Source organism: Panthera leo, chromosome A3, assembly GCF_018350215.1.
Source record: "Panthera leo isolate Ple1 chromosome A3, P.leo_Ple1_pat1.1, whole genome shotgun sequence".
Taxonomy (NCBI): Eukaryota; Metazoa; Chordata; class Mammalia; order Carnivora; family Felidae; genus Panthera; species Panthera leo.
Window position 1 is genome coordinate 20,013,448 of NC_056681.1, and position 19,188 is coordinate 20,032,635.

General features: G+C 42.1%; 1 long non-coding RNA gene across 3 annotated transcripts in view; it reads left to right on the forward strand.

Moving 5' to 3' along the window:
* Positions 1-2,353: 2,353 nt before the first annotated feature.
* Positions 2,354-19,188, forward strand: part of LOC122215540 — a 32,568-nt gene continuing 15,733 nt past the window's right edge. For 2 of the 3 annotated variants that reach the window (XR_006200430.1, XR_006200432.1), the window contains exons 1-2: positions 2,354-2,957; positions 15,576-15,887. This is a non-coding gene — a long non-coding RNA (uncharacterized LOC122215540). The remainder of the gene's footprint in view (positions 2,958-15,575; positions 15,888-19,188) is intronic. The other variant, XR_006200431.1, reaches the window with a different exon arrangement.

Here is a 19,188-nt window from a genome sequence, read left to right on the forward strand (position 1 = left end):
GAAAGTTTCCAGAAAACAGCTAGTTCCCATCCCTATAAACATAGTATTTTCCCCTGAAGGAGTAAAGGGGCACAGAGCTGGAGCAGATTCTGCACAAGATGCTCGGGCTGAAATCAGGAGGGCAGTGGAACGGGAGGGTGGTGGTGGGCACGACAGTGCTTCAGGGCCTTGCCCGACTTGAGGAAGGACCTGATGTCCCCTGGCAAATCGGAGGCGGAAGTCAGAGCGGAGTCAGGCTGGTCATCAAGAAAGAGGAACCATACAAAGGTTGGTTTGGGTCTTGTCTACAAATGATTCCTTTGCTCCCACAGTCACTTCTGATTGGCTTACAAATGAGTCCTTTGCTCCCAGAGTCACTGCTGATTGGCTCAGCTCTACATGCAAATCCACCGCATGGCCTTGGCCACCAGCTGCTTTCAGTAGAACATTGTAGCTATGTGTCTTTGTGGTATTACCATGGCTCCCGATCTGGAGCTCCAAATGGCTAGTGGCCAGATTCAGTCTCCCTAACCCCTTCTGTAAGAACAACTCCCAGTTTCCTGTTTTTTTTTTTTTAAGTTTATTTATCTATTTTGAGAGGGGAGGTGCATAGGGACAGAGAGAGAGAGAGAGAGAGAGAGAGAGAGAGGGAGAGAGAGAGCGAGAGAGAATCCCAAGCAGGCTCCATGCTGTCAGCACAGAGCCTGATGCAGGGCTGGATCCCATGACCCTGGGATCATGACCTGAGCTGATAAAAGAGTCAGACACTTAACTGGACTGAGCCACCCAGGGGCCCCTCCCAGTTACCTCTTACTCTGGAACCTTGCAATACGAGTATTATACAGAGCCTCCATTTTCCTCAACGTGCCCACTCACACACTCAGAAGAACTCAAACAGAACATTATTAAGGGATAAGGAATTCCCTGGGGACAGGAGGGAAACGAGGTAATTTCTTTACTGGTGGATATTGCGTGCCCCCATTAAACAGCAGCAAGAACCCCAGAGAAGAACGTATACTTAACAGTCTAAAACACAGCTCAACACGGGGAAGGCAGGCTTGTTTCAATCATCTGCCCCTTGTTCTGTAATAAAAATGTATTTTTTTTCCAGAGAACAATTTAGTGTGGCCAATAAAAGCCCAGCTAATTTCTAAATCAGCATGGAGCCAAGTCAGCCACCCAGGAGCTCTCTCCTAGGGCAATATTTCTGAGGCGCACACAATCTATACTAAAGCGATCAGCTTCCCTCCATCCTGCCAAGGGGATACGTTAGCGAAGCCCAAAATATGACAAGAGGAAATTTATGTGCAACTTTTACACATAATATCTCATTATGACTCTTCCCAATCTTTCAATTTTAAAAATAAACAGCCTTTGTAATGATTTTACCAGGGGAACATCTAAACTAAGATTAAAAAGGAAAGAGAGAAGGGTTCAGCTGCTGTGATTTCTTTCCTTTCTCCTGGTCTTCATGGAAATTCACTCCTTCCCTCTTCTTTCCTTCTCTCCTTCCTCCCCCCCTCCTCCTTTCCTCTTCTCCCTCCCCTTCCTTTCTCTCCGTTCTCTCTCTTTCCCCTCATGTAAGGAGAAGTAGAAATTTGGGGATCTGACATCTCACCTAAGGGCACGAGATCTCCGTTAGAAGCCAAAAGGACTCTGACTCTTGGGTAATTGAGAAAAGTTTCCACTTAGAATTCAGCGTCATTTGCCCAAGAGTCTGGTGTTAATTTGTATCCTATCCCCAGATTCTACTGTGTCAGTGTCCTCCTCTCTCCTGCTCTTCTGTCTCACAACAAGACTGCAGACAGACACGCCCACGAGACACAGGAGAGGCCATGGGCCTCCTGTGTTACATACCCCTGTGCTGTCTGCTCTGTTCATGCTGGGCCCAGGACTCCTGGCTTGGCATCCCCTTGCTTTGTGGGGCAGCCAGAGGAGCAAGAAACAATGGATTGTGGTCACTGGGTGGGGCCCAGCTCTTTAGAAAGACCCATCATTTCTTCCTCTGATATTGGCCTGCAGCTTTATGACTTTGCCCATTTTTATTTGGTGGAGACATCCAGCTCCTGGGCTCTCTCCTCCTTGAACATATGTATTTTTCCCTTCTGCCTGAGCCCTGGGGCCTGTATCCTTGGACACCCTTATCCCCCAGAGCATCTCCCAAAAGTAGGGCTCGGAGGCTGGTTGTTTATATTCAGTAACTTATTTGTTCAGGCATTGTCTACAAAGAGGAGACTCTGTCCGGGCTTGGAATCCATAGGTGGATTAAACAGCATAGCTGCCCTTTAAGAATTCCCTTTAGCTGGGGACACAGAGTCATAAACAAAAGTCATTACATCATGAAAGTGTCAGAATGGAGGGTGGACTGGGGTGGGGCAGGTGTGACCAGCTGTGCTTGGGAGTGTCAGGGGCAGCCTTTATTCGGAAACTATTTGCCTTGAAGTCAAACCTGGGTATAGGACTTTCTGATGAGCACTGAAGAAATATTAATGGAACTTTCCAAACACCATGTTTCCTTAGCATCTATGGCTCTGAGTTCTCAATCCGAGCTGGACTCCTGTGAGATGGGATTCTACTTCAAGCTGGCAAAACATGGTTTCCTGTGTGTATAGGAAGGAAGCGCTCTTTTAAGGGCATCCCAGGCATCAAACAGATCCGGTCAAATTAGAGGCAGATATACTGAGGCAGAGTTGCTGATGGTTTGATCCTTGACTTGGAGGTTTAAAGGCGTTGGCTGAAGCCATGAGAAGAGCAGGCTGGATAATGGATGTTACCCTGGGCCTCTGATGGAGGCTCTTAAGTCCTACAGCGTATTGCCTCTCTGCTCACTTCCCATTTGTCTTGTTCCTTGCTTCCAGTAGACTTGTTAGCTATGGTTAATTGAGCATGTCACATGCGGACTATCATCAAGATGGTACTTGCGTCCATGACCTCCTTTAACCTCCTTGGAAGGAGACCTTCTCACCTCTGTGATACAGGTGAGAAAACTGGCGTTCATAGATACTCAACAACTTGGCCGTGGCACCATAGTCATCAGTGTCAAGGTGAGGTTCAGCTCTGGGGCTTCTAAAAGCCAGGAAGTACCCCTTGAGGCTGCTTGCCACTCTCTTTTGCATCTGAGCGCTTACTTCTGGTTGCCTCCTTTGGTTACCCAAGTCCTTTCCCTGCCTCCACCCTTCAGCCTGATTTTTCTGACTCCCCGCCCACCCCACCCCCACCCCCAGATCTTCCAGAAATGTCCCTCTGTACAACAGCCTTGCCCTTTTGTGAAGTTACTTCTCAAACATTCATGGAGTCACTACCACCTGCTAGGCTCTGGTGCAGGTGTTTTCACGTGTGGCTTGGTTTTAGTCCCCATGTTAAACTTGAGAGATAAACCAGAAGGCCAGCCCCCACCACCCATTACAAAAAGTGGAGGCTGAATTCATGGAGTCCAACTGACATGCAGAACATCACATCCATGTAAGTGATGAGACCAAGCCTTGCATCCAGCTCTGTCTCCCACCCCAGAACAAAATTCACTGCCACCACCTCTGTGATGCCCTCCCAGCTTTGTTTTGTTTCAGTGAACGCCATGGTGTGTTGCATTCATAGACAACATATTTTTGAACAGTGAATGAATAAATGAATTAGTATACGTTAGGGAGGAGAAAAGCACATGGAGTCTGAAATTGGACTGCCGGGGCTCAAACACAGACTCTGCCACTTGGTAGTCATGGGATCATGGATAGGTGGGCTTCTCCTCTGTCTCATTGGCTGGGATACGGCCACCTGCCTACCTATGACCAATCACTAGCGAAGTCATGAAACTGGTCCAAACTGCCTCTCATTTGAATATCTGCCATATTCTTTATCACAGGGACACAGTGTAGCTCTATTATTATTGTTATTGATTTATCATCATCATCATCATCATCATCATCATCATCATCATCTCAATTTTCATTCAAAGGTAATGCTAGCTGGAATTTTTCCCAAAATGGAAAAATAAGAACAACATGGAAGGGGAAAAGGAAGGAAAGAAGATAGTATAAAGTTAATATTTGATAGGCACTTACTAAGTTTTGGGCTCCAGATTTGTACATAGAGGCCATTCTCTAATTTAAACGTCCCAACCAACCAGCTTTCAAGAGGAGAAATAATGTAGATGCAGAAGGAGAATCACGGAGAACGTGTATAATCTGTCCAAGATCGCAGAGCTATGGAGTATCTGGCCAAGATGAGGACGTCTTCCAATTCCAAATCCAGTCCGTCCTTAGTCACAGAATTGGGAATTTTTGCTCTCTGAAGTTCAGTGCAAGGGCTTGGGGTCAGAATTCATGGTCTGGGTGAGACTTGGCCGGCAATAAACTTTGACTCCTCTATTCCAGAAAGCAAACAGATTTTAGGACCCATCACCTGGAAGTGCTCTCCTGAACTTTTACTTCCTTGTATTTCTACTCCACCAAGCTAAAAGGCAAAGTCAGGACAGTCTTGCTCTTTAAAAAAAAAGGAAAAAAGACTTTATTTGAAAAGCCTCAGAGAGAAGGAGTTAACTGTGTGTCTTCTTTTTTCCCCCTTAAAGCGTAAACAGCCCCCCCCCCCCACCTCTTTAAGTGATAAATTTGAGTCTACAACACAAAGTGGAGCACATTATGTAGAAAGTGCTTATTTTCTTCTGATGTTTGATAGGAATTAGGATTGGTAAAACCCAAACTCTGTTTCCCCTTTCACGCAGCCTGTCATTTTTGTCAAACAAGAAGCTGATTAAGTTTCAATCAAAAGAACAAAAGGCTCCAGAAAGATTCTTCTTGGAAAAGCAGTGGCTCAGGCAATTACCCCATGGAAAGTAAATTTAGTGTTGAGCTTGTGACTTAACTCTAAAGCTGGTGTGCTCTTTCTGTGTGGGAAACATGCTGACCAATCACATTTAATCCAGCCTCTAACACATGAGAGAACCTTATTAATGAATAGCATCAAAATCTCTGCATGTTCCGCATGCATGTTGGAGAGATTCCTCTTTGGTAGTGAATGTAATTCAGGTCAGTCATTGTAAATGGAAGGAGGAGGTGATTCTGTCAAGAGGAAACAGGATGAGTGGAAGGGAGAAAACAGTTGTGGTCGATTGTACAAATGGTCACACGTGATCTTCCTTCCTCTGTCCATGGCTTTGGTAGTGCCTTCCCACATTGTCTCTGGACTACCTTCATGACATGGGACCCAAGCAATGCTTGGAAAGTGAATGCACATTAGGTCCTCTCTGGCCACACTTGAGAATCTTGTGACCAAGGCCATATGAATGAGCCTGAGCTAGCCTATTGGGCTATGAGAGACATGTGATCAAATCAACCCCATAGCCCCAGCTGACTTTGTGCCAACCACTAGATGTGCGGCCATCTTAGACCACCCAGCCTCTGCCAAGCCAACCCTGACCAGAAGAGCCCTCCCCTACCCCTACCAGAGAGTCATGAATCTCGGGAAATCATGAGAAATGATAAATGTTTACAGTTACAGAGGTTTTAGGGTGGTCTGCTATGCAGCAAAAGCTAACCAATCCACTGATCTTCTCTTTCCTCTCCAGATTCTAGTCTTAGTCTGTTTACTATGACAGAGTATAGTTGTAATCAGAATTCAGAATGCCCTGTTTTTGAGATCTACCATCAAAGACTTTTAGGCATAGAGCCTATACTTAGTAAATTCAAAACGTTGGCCCCTTTGTTTACATGGCTTGAAGTTTTTCCCTTTCAGAACTGGTACATTTTGCTTCTGTCTTATTGTTTGACTATAACGCATCCAATTTTCTATTTAGATAGTGCAGCCCTGATGCTTCCAGATAGGAGATTGTTTGCTAAGTGGAGCAGACTGATGAGACATCAGGTACCCAAGTTGCCTCTGTCTTGAATTTGAATTTTCTCATAATCATTGTCCCCAACCCCACACCCCCAATACTTTTTTTCTTCACCTGCCGCAGATACCCCCTTATGTTTTGTTGAACTACATTGGAAGGGGTAAAGTTGCAGGAATGGGTAAATTCCCAAACTCTTTGGCCTTCTCTATTATGAGTGATTTAGACATGTTTCATGAGACAATAGTTCCTTGTCTGGTCCCAGGGACTCTGAGTTCTGGCTTGCTTTGATGAGTTACCTTTCCTGGTACAGACTGGTGTTAATAACCAGTTAAATCCAGGATCTCTCCCCATCCGGTCTGCATTTCATGAGGTCTAGCAGTCATCATAATCAAATGTGTACTCTTTGGCTGAAATCAACTTTCATTTCAGGGTCATTCCCTGGCCCTGAAAAAAAAAAAAAAACAACAACAACTTAAAGATGGTGAACTCAAGCAGGTCAGGAAAATCACCAAACCCACACAGCTTTGAGAGTTTTCTAGGTACCAGAAACTTCCTACATTTTCTGCAAAATGTGGCAAGACTCCAAGCCCCAGTGCCAGACCAGATGAGCCCATTCTCATACAAATACTGGAAGAAAAGCTGTCACATTTGTTTTCTTACTGGCAGCCAGCCCTGATGATCTCTGGTCTCACCACAGCCTGCTTCCCCAAATCAGCCAGGAAGACATGCCTGTTCACAATCCCCCTTCATTTCTAGCTTTATTCATTTTTTTAAGAAAGTCAAATAAACTTAACCTGGGGTTTCTCAGGGGATGTTTCGTGTTCTTGCAGTTTAAAGCACGGAGTGTGCCAGTAACAACATGGGAAGGACACCAGAGTTATAGCAGAATGAATGGTATCTTCCTATTAGTCTAATGGAGAGGAAAGATGTTGGTGTGGACGCATCTAAGACCTCTAGACTTCATTTCTAGGGCAGAAAGTGAAAACTCCAGTTATTCATACCAGGAACCCACTTTTGTTATGGGCATGACATCATGTTGTTGGTTGGGAGATGCTGCTGTTTGGGAGATGCCTGGAGAAATGGCGTACGGTGTCTGACCTTAGACATCAGCTTCTGTATGACCCGTTTGGGAAAGCTCAATTCTGCCATAGTTCTTTCAATTCTCTTATCAGATAATTTCTCAAAAGTGCATTATAGCCTGAGTCCTGAAACAAGGACAGCTTTAGTTGGCAAAGCCATCATAAGGGGACTGTGAGTCAGAGTTGCTTTGTCTCTTATGGAGGAAACCCGTAGCCATCTTCCTCTCTTTAGTTTTTGCTTTAGATGTAATTCTGTGGAATTCAGTAACCGCAATGGATGCGGATAGAGCTGCAAAGGGGCTGCACTGGTATGTTATTGAAGTTAAGCTGGTATAAACTCAAAGTAAAGTATTAGAACTATAGGGCGCTTAATGGTAACCACAAAGGAAATAGTTATAGAATCCACAAAAGGAAATTCGAATAGAATTAAAACATTTCACTATAAAAAATGAACTAAATGCAAAAAGAGACCGTAATATCAATAATGAGGGACAGAATGCTATAGGGTATATGAAAAACAAATTGCAGAATTATAGAAGTCCCTTCTTATCAGCTATTCATTTAAATGCAGATGGATTAAACTCTCCAAAAGACAAATATCCACAGAATGAAAAAAATGATCCAACTGTGTGCTGTCTGTAAGAGATTCCCTTTAGATCCAAAAACACACAAATGGTTGAAAGGGAAAGGTTGGAAAAGACATTCCTTACAAAGAGCAAACAAAAGAGAGTAGGGGTGGCTGTACCAGTATTAGACAAAACCAATGTCAAGTAAAAAAGTTAAAGAGACCAAGAAGGACACACCATATTAATGAAATTTTCAGTGTAGCTAGAAGATATATAAATTATAAACATTTGCACACCTAATAACTGTCCATCAAAACACATCCAGAAATTGAATGAGTGGAAGGGAGAAATAGACAGTTCTACAATAATAGCTGGAGACCCCAATACCCGACTCTCAATAATGGATAGAAGAGCCAGGCAGGAGAAAAGTAAGTAAATAGAGGACCTGAGCAATACAATAAACCAACCAGATACCCAACAGCAGCACACTGGACATTTTTCTCAATTGTACTTCTTGGGACATTATCCATGATTGATGATACGTTAAGTCACAAGTTAAGTTTTAGGACATTTTGAAAACTAGGTGTCGTACAAAGTATCTTCTCTGACCACTGTGGGATGAAGTTAGAAAGCAATAACGGAAGGAAAACTGGCCATTTTGTAAATTTGAGGAAACTAACACTCTTGAACAGCCAATGGATCAAAGAAGAAATCACAAGGGATATTAAAAACGCTTAGAGATGACCAAGAAGAAAACATTCCAGAACTCATGGGACACTTACATCACATACGAAAATGAATTCACAGTGATTCAAAGACCTAAAGGAAAGAGCTACAACTATAAACCTCTTCAGAGAAAACATAGGGCAAAATCTTCATACCACTGGATTTAACAATGATTTACTGGATATGACACCAAAGGCACAGGAAACAAAAGAAAAATATTGACAAATTGGGTTTCACAAAAATAAACTTTTGTGCATCAGAGGACACTATTAACAAAGTGAAAAGGCAGCCTACATAATGGTAGAAAATATCTGTGAAGCTTATATCTGATAAGGGACTAATTACCATAATACATAGAGAACTCCTAAAATTCAACAAAATACAACTAATCCAATTAAATGGCTAAAGGATTTGAATAGATGGTTCTCCCCAAAACATCTATAAATGTCCAATAAGCACATGAAAATATGCTTAATGTCAAAAATCATTAGGGAAATACGAATCGGAACTACCACGAGGTACCACCTCACACCCGCTAGGATGGCTACCATCCAAACAAAACAGAAAATAAGTGTTGGTGAGGATGTGAAGAAGTCGGAATCATTGTGTGCATTTTGTAGGCACGCAAGATGGAAAACAGTATGGTGTTTCCTCCAAAAATTAAAAATAGAATTACCATATGATCTAACAATTCTACTTCTGGGTATATGGTCCAAGAATTTAAAGCAGGGTCTCAGAGTTATCTTTACATCCACCGTGATAGCAGCATTATTCGTAACAGCTTAAATGGGGGAGCACCTCAAGTGTCCATTGATAGGTGAATGGATAAACAAAGTGTGGCATAGACATAAAATGTAATGGAAGTCTTAAAAAGGAAGGAAATGTTGACATTTGCCGCAGCTTGGATGAACTTCAAGTACAGTATGCTGAGTGAAATAAGCCAATTACAAAAAGACCAATACTGTAGGGTTTCACTTATGTGAGGTTTCTACAGTAGTCAGATTTATACAGAAAGTGGAGGGGTGCCTGGATGGTTCAGTCGGTTAAGCATCTGATTCTTGATTTCTGCTCAAGTCGTGACATCACATTTTGTGGGATGGAGTCCCACATTAGGCTCTGCGCTGACAGCGTGGAGCCTGCTTGGGATTTTCTCTCTCTCCCTCTCTGCATCTCCCCCACTCACACACTCTCTCTCAAAATAAATAAATTTTATACAGAAAGTGGAATGGTGGTTGTCAGAGACTGGGGAGAGGGGAAAATGGGAAGTTACCGTCTATTTGGTATAGTGTTTCTATTTTGCAAGATTCTAAGAGTTCTGGAGATGGATGTGGGTGATGGTTGCACAATGAGTGTCCTTAATACCACTGAACTATGTACTTAAACGTGGTTAATGTACTAAATACAGTATAACCTTGGATTTTAAGTAACTTGTTCTGCGAGTGTTCCGCAAGACGAGCAAACATTTCTAATAAATTTTAACTTGACAAACGAGCGATGTCTTGCAGTACGAGTAGAACGTGATGCCGAACATCACATGATCACAACTGAGCCAATGGCTCTCGAAATTCACTTTGATATACAAGTGCTTTGGATTACAAGCATGTTTCTGGAATGAATTATGCTCACAAACCAAGGTTTTACTGTATTATGTTGTATATATTGTACCATAATTAAAAAAAAAATTAATGACAGAGCACATTATCCTGGTCCTAGAAAAGAGCTCATAACAGTGAGTGAAAGAGTCAGAGATCAAGCTAAGGGGTCTGCAGTTGAGGACCCCTGAGTGCATAGCAGCAGCCTTAGAGGAAAGGCTGATGCATTTGCTATCCTTCTTGTAGGAACACTGGGGATGATGACAGTTCAATGGGTATGGACGGACCAGTCGTTCACCTTGGGTAGACTCAAGGGCCCAAGGCAGCCAGACTTTGAGTTGAGGACCTTCAGTTAAAGTGGTTTGGGAAGCACGAGTTAACAGAAAACTTACCCAACTGGGGCTAGGACTCTAATCCTCGATATGTATCTCCCACCCCTGTTTTCTGATGCTGTTGTCGAGCTATGTTTTGTTTCAGGCAGGGACAAAAAAATCCAGAGATGCATTAGCCTTGAGAGTTGGATATCCCAAGACTCTGTGAGTGCTTAAATAATAAAAAAAATGACTCTGAATGTCCTCATCACTGAGGTGTATGGAAGGGCTAGGGTGAAGCTAGCTGAACCAACCCAGCAGGGAATTGTTTTAGGAAAATTCAGTCTCCTACTACGATTGCTTGTATTTCAGAATTAATCCAAACAGTCGCAGAGACATCATTCATGGATGTGAATCAAAACACTATAATTTGCTATCTTTTCCCTTGAGGAAGATCCTGGTGTCTCCCAAGGGCTCTTTAGAATTAGACAGATTTCTTGACAGATTTCTTGAACTAACATGAAAAGTTGCTACCTTGGCCTCAATCATTTTTTTTTTTCTTTGTTTGCAGCAAACACATTCTCCTTTGTAGCAGTGTGGGTTGTTTTTTTTTTTTTTTTTCTTCCCTTGACCCACTGTGTAGGATGAGGGTGTTTTGGAGTCTGGGGTGGCTCTGAGTCCCCAGATGGAGAGCAGAGGGAAGTAGAAGTGGGTGGATCTTGTTCACTTCCTGCAAGGCTCTGCCGCTGGATGTGGACCAGCTACAGATTTGGAGTGACTACTACAATTTCACTCCAGCTGCCAGTGGATGAGGCAAAGTGTGTTCCCATCGTACCCCCACCCTGCCATCGCCAGGCTCTGGGAAACAAACAAACAAACAAACAAACAAACAAAGATAGGGAGGATGTGGAGCCATCAGTGAAGGAAATTGCATGTTATAACTTCAGTAATGGATACTATGGCCTAGACAGGCTGGAGAGATGGGTGAGAATTAGTCTCACAAGGATAAAGGAAAAACAGTTGCCTCCAGTTACCATCTAAGAGGGAATTAAGAACTGTATAAGTCAGGGATAGCCGTAACAATTATAAAGTCTGTAACATTCTGTATTTGCACCTGCCTTTTATTTTATTCAATTTTTTTTAAGCTTATTCATTTATTTTGAGAGAGTGTGAGAGAGAGCCAGGGAGGGGCATAGAGAGAGGGAGAGAGAGAAGGGATCCCAAGCAGGCTCTGCACTGTCAGCACAGAGCCTGACTTGGGGCTCGGATGAACAAACCATAAGATCATGACTTGAGCCAAAATCAAGAGCCAGATGCTTAGCCAACTGAGTGATCCAGGTGCCCCTGCCCCTACCATTTTTTAAAACAGATTTTCTCCCCACCCTTCTGAAGGCTGTGTCTGATTCCTTTCCCCCTCCTTCCTGTTAACCTGATCAAACAATGTACATCAGATAGAGAGGCCTCAGTGTGGTTTTCTGGCACACATTTCAGTATGGTACAGCGTAGGGAAAACCTGTATGGATCAGGTTGATGTGGATGTTCTATTAGAAGATAATGGAGGCTATGGTACTTCAGTGAAAGATGGCATTCATTCATGAATCCATCTGTCTATCCATTCTTCCACCCCCCAACGAGTGCTCATTAAACATTTATTATGTGTAGACAACGGGGGCGAGACCAGGGTTGATGTAGAGTCCTGCTCCTTCAGAGCACACATTACAGGAGGGGAGGCAGAATTATTATCAAATATGTAATGGACAGTACCAGCATCCCATTGGTACGAGTGCTATACAGAGAAATTAAGCTGGGTCACATGATCAAAAGTAAGGTTAGGCTGTGTGGTTAGGAAAGATCTCTCAGAGGAGGAGATATTGAAGCAAAGCTCTGCATGATGAGAAGAACCAGAAATGAGAAAAGTAGAGTAAAAGCTATAAGCCAGAGAGCCGTCCGCACAAAGGCTCTGAGAAAGGCACTACCATCCACGTTTGCAGCATTGAAAGAAAACTGATGGTCTGCGGCATATTGGGCAAAGAGAGTGGTTAGTCATGACATCAGAGGCAGAAAGGAGCAGAAATTGTTACGTGTTTAAAGCTCAGCTAAGGAATCTGGCTTTTGTTCTACGCCTGATTGGCAACCATTAACGTATATAAGCTTGGGAGTGGCGAGATCTAATTAGTGTTTCAGAAAGATCACTCCTGGTGCATGGATGTAGAATGTAAGAGGGTCAGGAGTAGGCAGCAGGAGAGTTACTGCTGCAGGCATGAGAGGGTCTGTGGAAGTTAGAGATGTATGGAAGGGGGTGGGTTATGGAGAAGTAGTGGACAAGTTGGCCGCCGGTGGTAGAAATTATGAGTTCTCTTTCATTCTTTCCAAAGAAATGTGTTGAGCACTTAACTTTACTATGTACCTGCTATGCAAAAGTCAGTAAGTTAACCTAACATTGTGTGTCAACTGTACTCAACTACGTTTTTTTAATTAAAAAATCAGTAAGTTAAAATCCCTGACCTGAAGGAACCCAAATTCCTAGTGGGGAGGACTGAGTGGCAAACAAATAATTAAAATACATTTTGATAAATACAGCAATCAAGGGGTATACGTGGGGGCTGTGAGAGTCCAAAGGAAAGACTGATTAGCTATTTTAAAATTAAATATGTCAGTCTTTTGACAGACATTATATTTATTGAATTCTATCCATTGGTCCATTGGGTTGGGTTAATGTGAAAAAGCTCAATAAAATTTATGTCAGTCAAATGTTTGCATTCATGTTCTTGACATAAAATTGACAACTCTGGACAACTCACTTTGGCTTCTTTCACATCTGTAAGATAATTTAAGTCATTACCACCTCAAACTTTGCACGCTGGTGTAGACTGTGGTAGTCGCTCCCTGGTTTCACCTGCTCAGTGACCTCTGGTTAAAGTGGGAGCTTTGGGACGCCTGGGTGGCTCAGTCGGTTAAGTGTCTGACTCTTGGTTTCAGCTCAGGTCATAATCTCTTCGTGCTGTGGGTTTGAGCCTCTTGTTGGGCTCTGCGCTTGTGTCCCGCAGCCTGTTTGGGAATCTCTCTCTCCCTTTCTCTCTGCCCCTCCCCCCACTTGTGCTGTCTCTGTCTCTCTCAAAATAAATAAAATTTTAAAAACTAAAAAAAAAATTTAAAAAAGCCGGGAGCTCTGGAAGCCAGCTTGGTGTAGGGAATGCTCATTTCCTCTCTATGGACCACTGGTGATGAGAGAGAGGTTGCACTAGTTCCAAAATGTCCTTTCTTTACAGTTTTGAAATTAAAGTCTGGTGTTCCATATGGTAAAAATAACTCTTTCTGGTTATACAGTTCTGGGAGTTTTGAAAAATGAGTGACATCTAACTACCACCAAAATCAAGATACAGAACATTAACAACCTCCACAAACACTCCACCCACCTCCAACTCCAGGGTCTGCTCTGTTTTCCGTTCCTGTAGTATTTGTCTTTCCCAGAATATCATTTGTCTTGGTCCATTCAGCCTATTATAGCAAAAATACCGTAGACTGCATGGCTTATAAAAAATGAATTTATTTCTCAAAATTTGGGGGGCCGGGGGGTCCAAGATGAAGGTGCTGGCACATTCATTGTCTGGTGAGCTCCCCCTTTCTGGTTCACAGATGGCCAACTCTCACTGTGTCTTCACGCGGAGGAAGGGGGTAAAGGGGCTCAGGGCGGGGGGGTCTCTCATAGAAAGGTGCTAGTCCCCTTTCTGAGGGTTTCATCGTAATGGCCTAATCACGTCCCAAAGGCCTTGCCTCCAAATACTGTAACATTGGGGATTAAGTTTCAGTATTTGCAACTGGGGGACACCCTTCAATCCATAGCATCTTCTACACAAAACCGTATAGCGTGAAGCTGTTTGTATTAGTGGTTGGCTTCTTTATTAATACTGAATAGTATGCCAGTAGATGGATATACCACAGTTTATCTGTTCTGCAGTTCAAAGGCATTTGGGTTCTTTCTAGTTTCTGATGATTATGAATAAAACCACTGTTCACCATAGCTGTTTGGTTTTGTTTTTGTTTTTGTAAAGTTTCATTTCTCTTGGGTAAATACCTATGAGAGAAATTGCTGTCATTTGGTGTATATATATACATATATATATATGTATATATATATATATATATATATATATATACACATACATACATATATATATGTGTATATATATATACATACATATATATACACACACACATATATACGTATATATATACATACATATATATACACACACACATATATACGTATATATACATACATATATACACATATATATACATATATATGTGTATATATGTATGTATATATATACATATATATGTACATATATACATACATATATACACATATATATGTATATATATACACATATATACATATATGCATATATATACATATATATGTATATATATATACATACATATATACCTATATATATATTTAACATCATAAGAAACTGTCTATTTTCCAAAATGGCTGTATTATTTTGTGTTTCCACTAGCAATTCATAAAAGTTCCAGTTAACCTGTAAAATTGCCAACACTCGATAGTGTCAGTATTTTTTTTTTTTCCATTTTACCTGTAAACCTTGTTATTCAGGTAAACTTATGTGTGTTTAGTCTTCTCTTTGCAGTGCTAGAGATACACAAATAATTAAGTCTCGGGGTCTCCCCTCAGGAACTTCCTTCCATGCAATGCAGACAAATATATCACACTCTCAAATGTAATGGGAGTGGTTCTGTGCAAATTCTGAGTAAGGTAAGATTATAACCTTTTAGGACAATAGGAAAGTCTTCAGAAAGCACATAAAGTTTAGGAAGGCTTCAGAATTTCATTTTGAAGGGCATCCTGGGACTGGGCCATGGGAGAGTGCATCCCCAGGAGAGGTAGGAATCCCATTAATGATGGAGACAGAGAAGAAACGGACTATATTGGAAGCAGAGGGCTGAGTGCAGGACAAAGATGGGGAAAAGGAGACTACACAGAACATGAGCAGGGAGGTCCGAATTAATCAGGGAGATGGAAGTGTGTGACGGCTCAGAGACTGTCCTGACTACCCTTCCCCCCAGCAGGGTTCTCCTGCCTCCACTGCCCTTGCTCAGAACACCCTGCTGGGCCACACCCTCGGGGCAGAGATGGAACCGGTTCGGTTCATCCGCAGCTAAGATCCTTCCTCCCTTCCCCCTGCTCCGCCTCCAGCCCCAGCCTCCAGTCCGGGTGGCAGCCAGTTTGGCAATTTGCATCTTCTTCCCACCCGCCAAGGACCTCCCCATCTTCATCTCCAGCTGGCTGCCAGGGCAGAGGCTCCCTAAAAATGGAAAATTAATGAGGCACCTCCCAACACCTTCTCCACCGGAGCAGTTGCCGCTGTGTTGGGGCCAGGGCAGGACCAGGGCAGGAATCTACCGTAGATCCCAGTCTTTTGTGACAAAGTGGCCCTGTAGTTCACAGCATCTCATTTGCCGTACTGCAGAGACAAAAGGGCAGTGCAGCGGGAGAAAGTCCACGGACTGGTGGTCTGATCCTGGGAGTAGAGGATCTTGTCTCACCCGGGAAGAAGACTGAGGCAGAAAGATGAGACCTGCATGCTGCGGCCATAAAAGTCCTGAGCTGTGAGCTTGTGTCGATGGGACCACAAGTCTGCCCCCATCATTGCGGGCACCTTGCAGCTGCTTCTGGCAACCAGGTTCTATGACCGCAACGAAGAACAAGGTGGTAACTTGCATCCTTGTCGAAAAGCGTGACTAATGTGAAGCTTTTGCATTTTCCTTTGTTTTGGCACCAGGTAAGAGAGATGGCTATTACTAGCTGATATTTGTCATGTCCTTGCTCTACCATTAAGCAATTTATTTTCCTCAAATAGCGGGTAAGATTTATTTCTCCATTTTAAAGATGTAAAAATTGAGCTTTAAAGAGGTCAACTAACTTGGTCAGGGTCATCTTGAGAAAGAGACACAAATGGGATATAAATCCAAAAGATCTGATTAAAGAAAATACGTTCTTGCCCTCTACGTGAAATCACTTCCTTGCGATGTACTCCAGTCACCTCTAAGGAACTATGCAGACTTTTTCTCACTTTTGAAATAAGGTTATAGTGAAATATCAAAATTAAATGACCCATCACATCCGGCTTGAGATGTTTTTGAGTGATGGTTGTCATGTTCATTATACCCTGGCTAACTGTGACATAATAAGAAATACATATTTGGTCTCTGCCCCTGGTTGTTGAAGCATAGCCCTTAAAAACCCTGGTAATATCTGGAATGATAGGAGTTCTAGGAGCATCTTTTGTTCTTATATTTGGTTTTTGACCCTGTTCCTGACAGAGCTCCCAAATCCCTTGCAATCTCCTGGATGCTAAGAGGGTCTTTTGTTCTAATGAGGTGACTCATGGTGGGCTTCTGGATGGGAGCTGGTCACCAGAAAGACCAAGCATGGTTAGAGACTTGGAATTTTCAGCCCTACTCTCTATTCTTTAAAAATTTTTTTAAGCGTTTATTTTTATTTTTGACAGAGACAGAGCATGAGCCGGGGAGGGGCAGAGGGACAGGGAGACACAGAATCCGAAGCAGGCTCCAGGCTCTGAGCTGTTGGCACAGAGCCTGACGTGGGGCTCGAACTCACACTGCAAGATCATGACCTGAGCCGAAGTCGAATGCTCAACCGACTGAGCCATGCAGGCGCCCCTACTCTCTATTCTTTGGGAGGGAGATTGAACTTCTAATCAGTTATGCCTATGTAATGAGGCCTCCGTAAAAATCACATAACTATGGGCCTTGGAGAGCTTCAGGGTTGGTGAACGCATCCACGTGCCAAGAGGGTGGTGCACCTCAAGTTCACAGGGACAGAAGCTCCTGTACTCAGGACCCTTCTGGACCTCACCCTGTGTTCTTCTTCATCAGGTTGCTCATCTGTATTCTTGGTAATATCCTTTATAACAAACCAGAACACTAGCTATTATGTAGGTTATTTAATTGACTGAGCTCATTGTCCAAGTCTGTGGCTATATTCTGCACAGTTTATGTCCATTTTACTGTATCAAGTTTTTCATGAGGGTTATTTAAGAAAAAATCTGCCATAATTGTCTTTCACATTATTTTTTATAAATTCTTAGACATCTTCTATCGTTTATTGCTATTGAAAAAGAAATCCTTAACAACAAATTATTGTAAATATCTCTTGCCGGTTGTAAGGACGCCAGCTTTTATATTAACTGAATGGTCAGCTATCTTACTGTATTCCTATTGTGTCCACTGGGTTCAGCGAGGAATACATAGACCACTTCAGGGTTGCAAGCAAAACTGATTTTGTAGAAGCGACTGATGGCTCACAAAACCCCAAGAAAAGCTGAAGGATGTAAAATCAGGATGAGAGGAAACACTGACTCTCAGGTTTGGGTTCAGAACAGTGAAGAAGGAATTGTCTCACCAGAGATTGAAATGACAAATAATGTGACTGTAATAAAATCAGTTTGATACTGACATAAGCCAAGGGGGATCAGAGAAACAGACTAGAGTGCCCAAAACAATTCCAGTACGTATGACCACTTAATAAATTAAAATACTATTTCAATCCAGTGGAAATATAATAAATGACGCCAGCCCGACTGGTTCTCCATCATAAAGAAAAAGTGAGGTATTCACTTCATGTTACATTTAAAAAAAATTCTAGTTGGGATAAAAACAAATATTTTTAAATGTTATGAAAAGTTAGGAGACAATATGTTAAAACCTAAGGGTTTGAGAAACCTTTATAACTAAAACAAAACCCAAAAGCGTTAAAGAAAAGGCAGACATTTGACTGTATAAATAGTAGATCTTTTAAAATATTTTTACATCAATACTAAAGCAAATAAAAAATAATAAATTCTACACATGCTAGATTAAGGGTTAGAATATATTAAAAATATACAAGTTGAGGGGCGCCTGGGTGGCGCAGTCGGTTAAGCGTCCGACTTCAGCCAGGTCACGATCTCGCGGCCCGTGAGTTCGAGCCCCGCGTCAGGCTCTGGGCTGATGGCTCGGAGCCTGGAGCTTGTTTCCGATTCTGTGTCTCCCTCTCTCTCTGCCCCTCCCCCGTTCATGCTCTGTCTCTCTCTGTCCCAAAAATAAATAAAAAACGTTGAAAAAAAAAAAAATTTAAAAAAAAAATATACAAGTTGAAAATAAAAACATATACAAATAAGCTGGAAAAAATGGACAAAATATATGAAAAGACAATTGCAAACAAATGGCCAATGGAAATCAAAGAATGGGTGCTCAATCTATCTATTAGGACCATGCAAAAACAATTAACAAGGTGGTCCTCTATATACCCATCAGATGAGAGACAAATGTTTATTGTGAATAGGGTTATAGACTATGTGGAGTTCATATATTGTTGATGTCAGTGTGAATCAGGAGTATAGCTTTTTTTGGACAGTAATTTCCAAGGATCTTTAAAAATTAAAAGTATACATATCTGTTGGCCCAACAATCCCACTCCTGAGAATCCAATTTATGGAAATAAAAATACCAACATGTAAGGACCCATACATGGAAGATAAATATTTATTGCAGGATTTTTAACCTCAACAAAAAATGGAGGTGAGGGAGTCAATACTATTCAGATGAAGAGATTATGGTACATTCACAATAGGGAATATTATGTTATCCCTACAATAATGCCTTAGATTCAGACCAAGTGATTCAAAAGGATTACCATAATCTATGTGAGGGAGAAAATCAAGATGTTGACAAGCCTTATGGACTACGGTCATTTTTTAAAATAATAGCAAAACCTTTGCTACTTATATCTATATTGGTACTTAACTCTGTATCAACAGTTAAAGCCACAGCTGTAGGCACTGGATGTGTGATCATTGAGTAGGGAAGTATGATATGTAAACTTCATTGTTAGCTCTCTGGGGCAGGACGGGGGAACAGGAAAAGAAAAGCAGGAGGCGCACATCAAAACTGAAATCTGTGTTAAAACAGCTAAAATAAGAAACAACTTAATATTTGTATATATGTATATACACATATATAAAGAGGTTCATGAACAGATGATCAGTAACACTGATTTTGGTTACCTTGGTACAGCAGGAG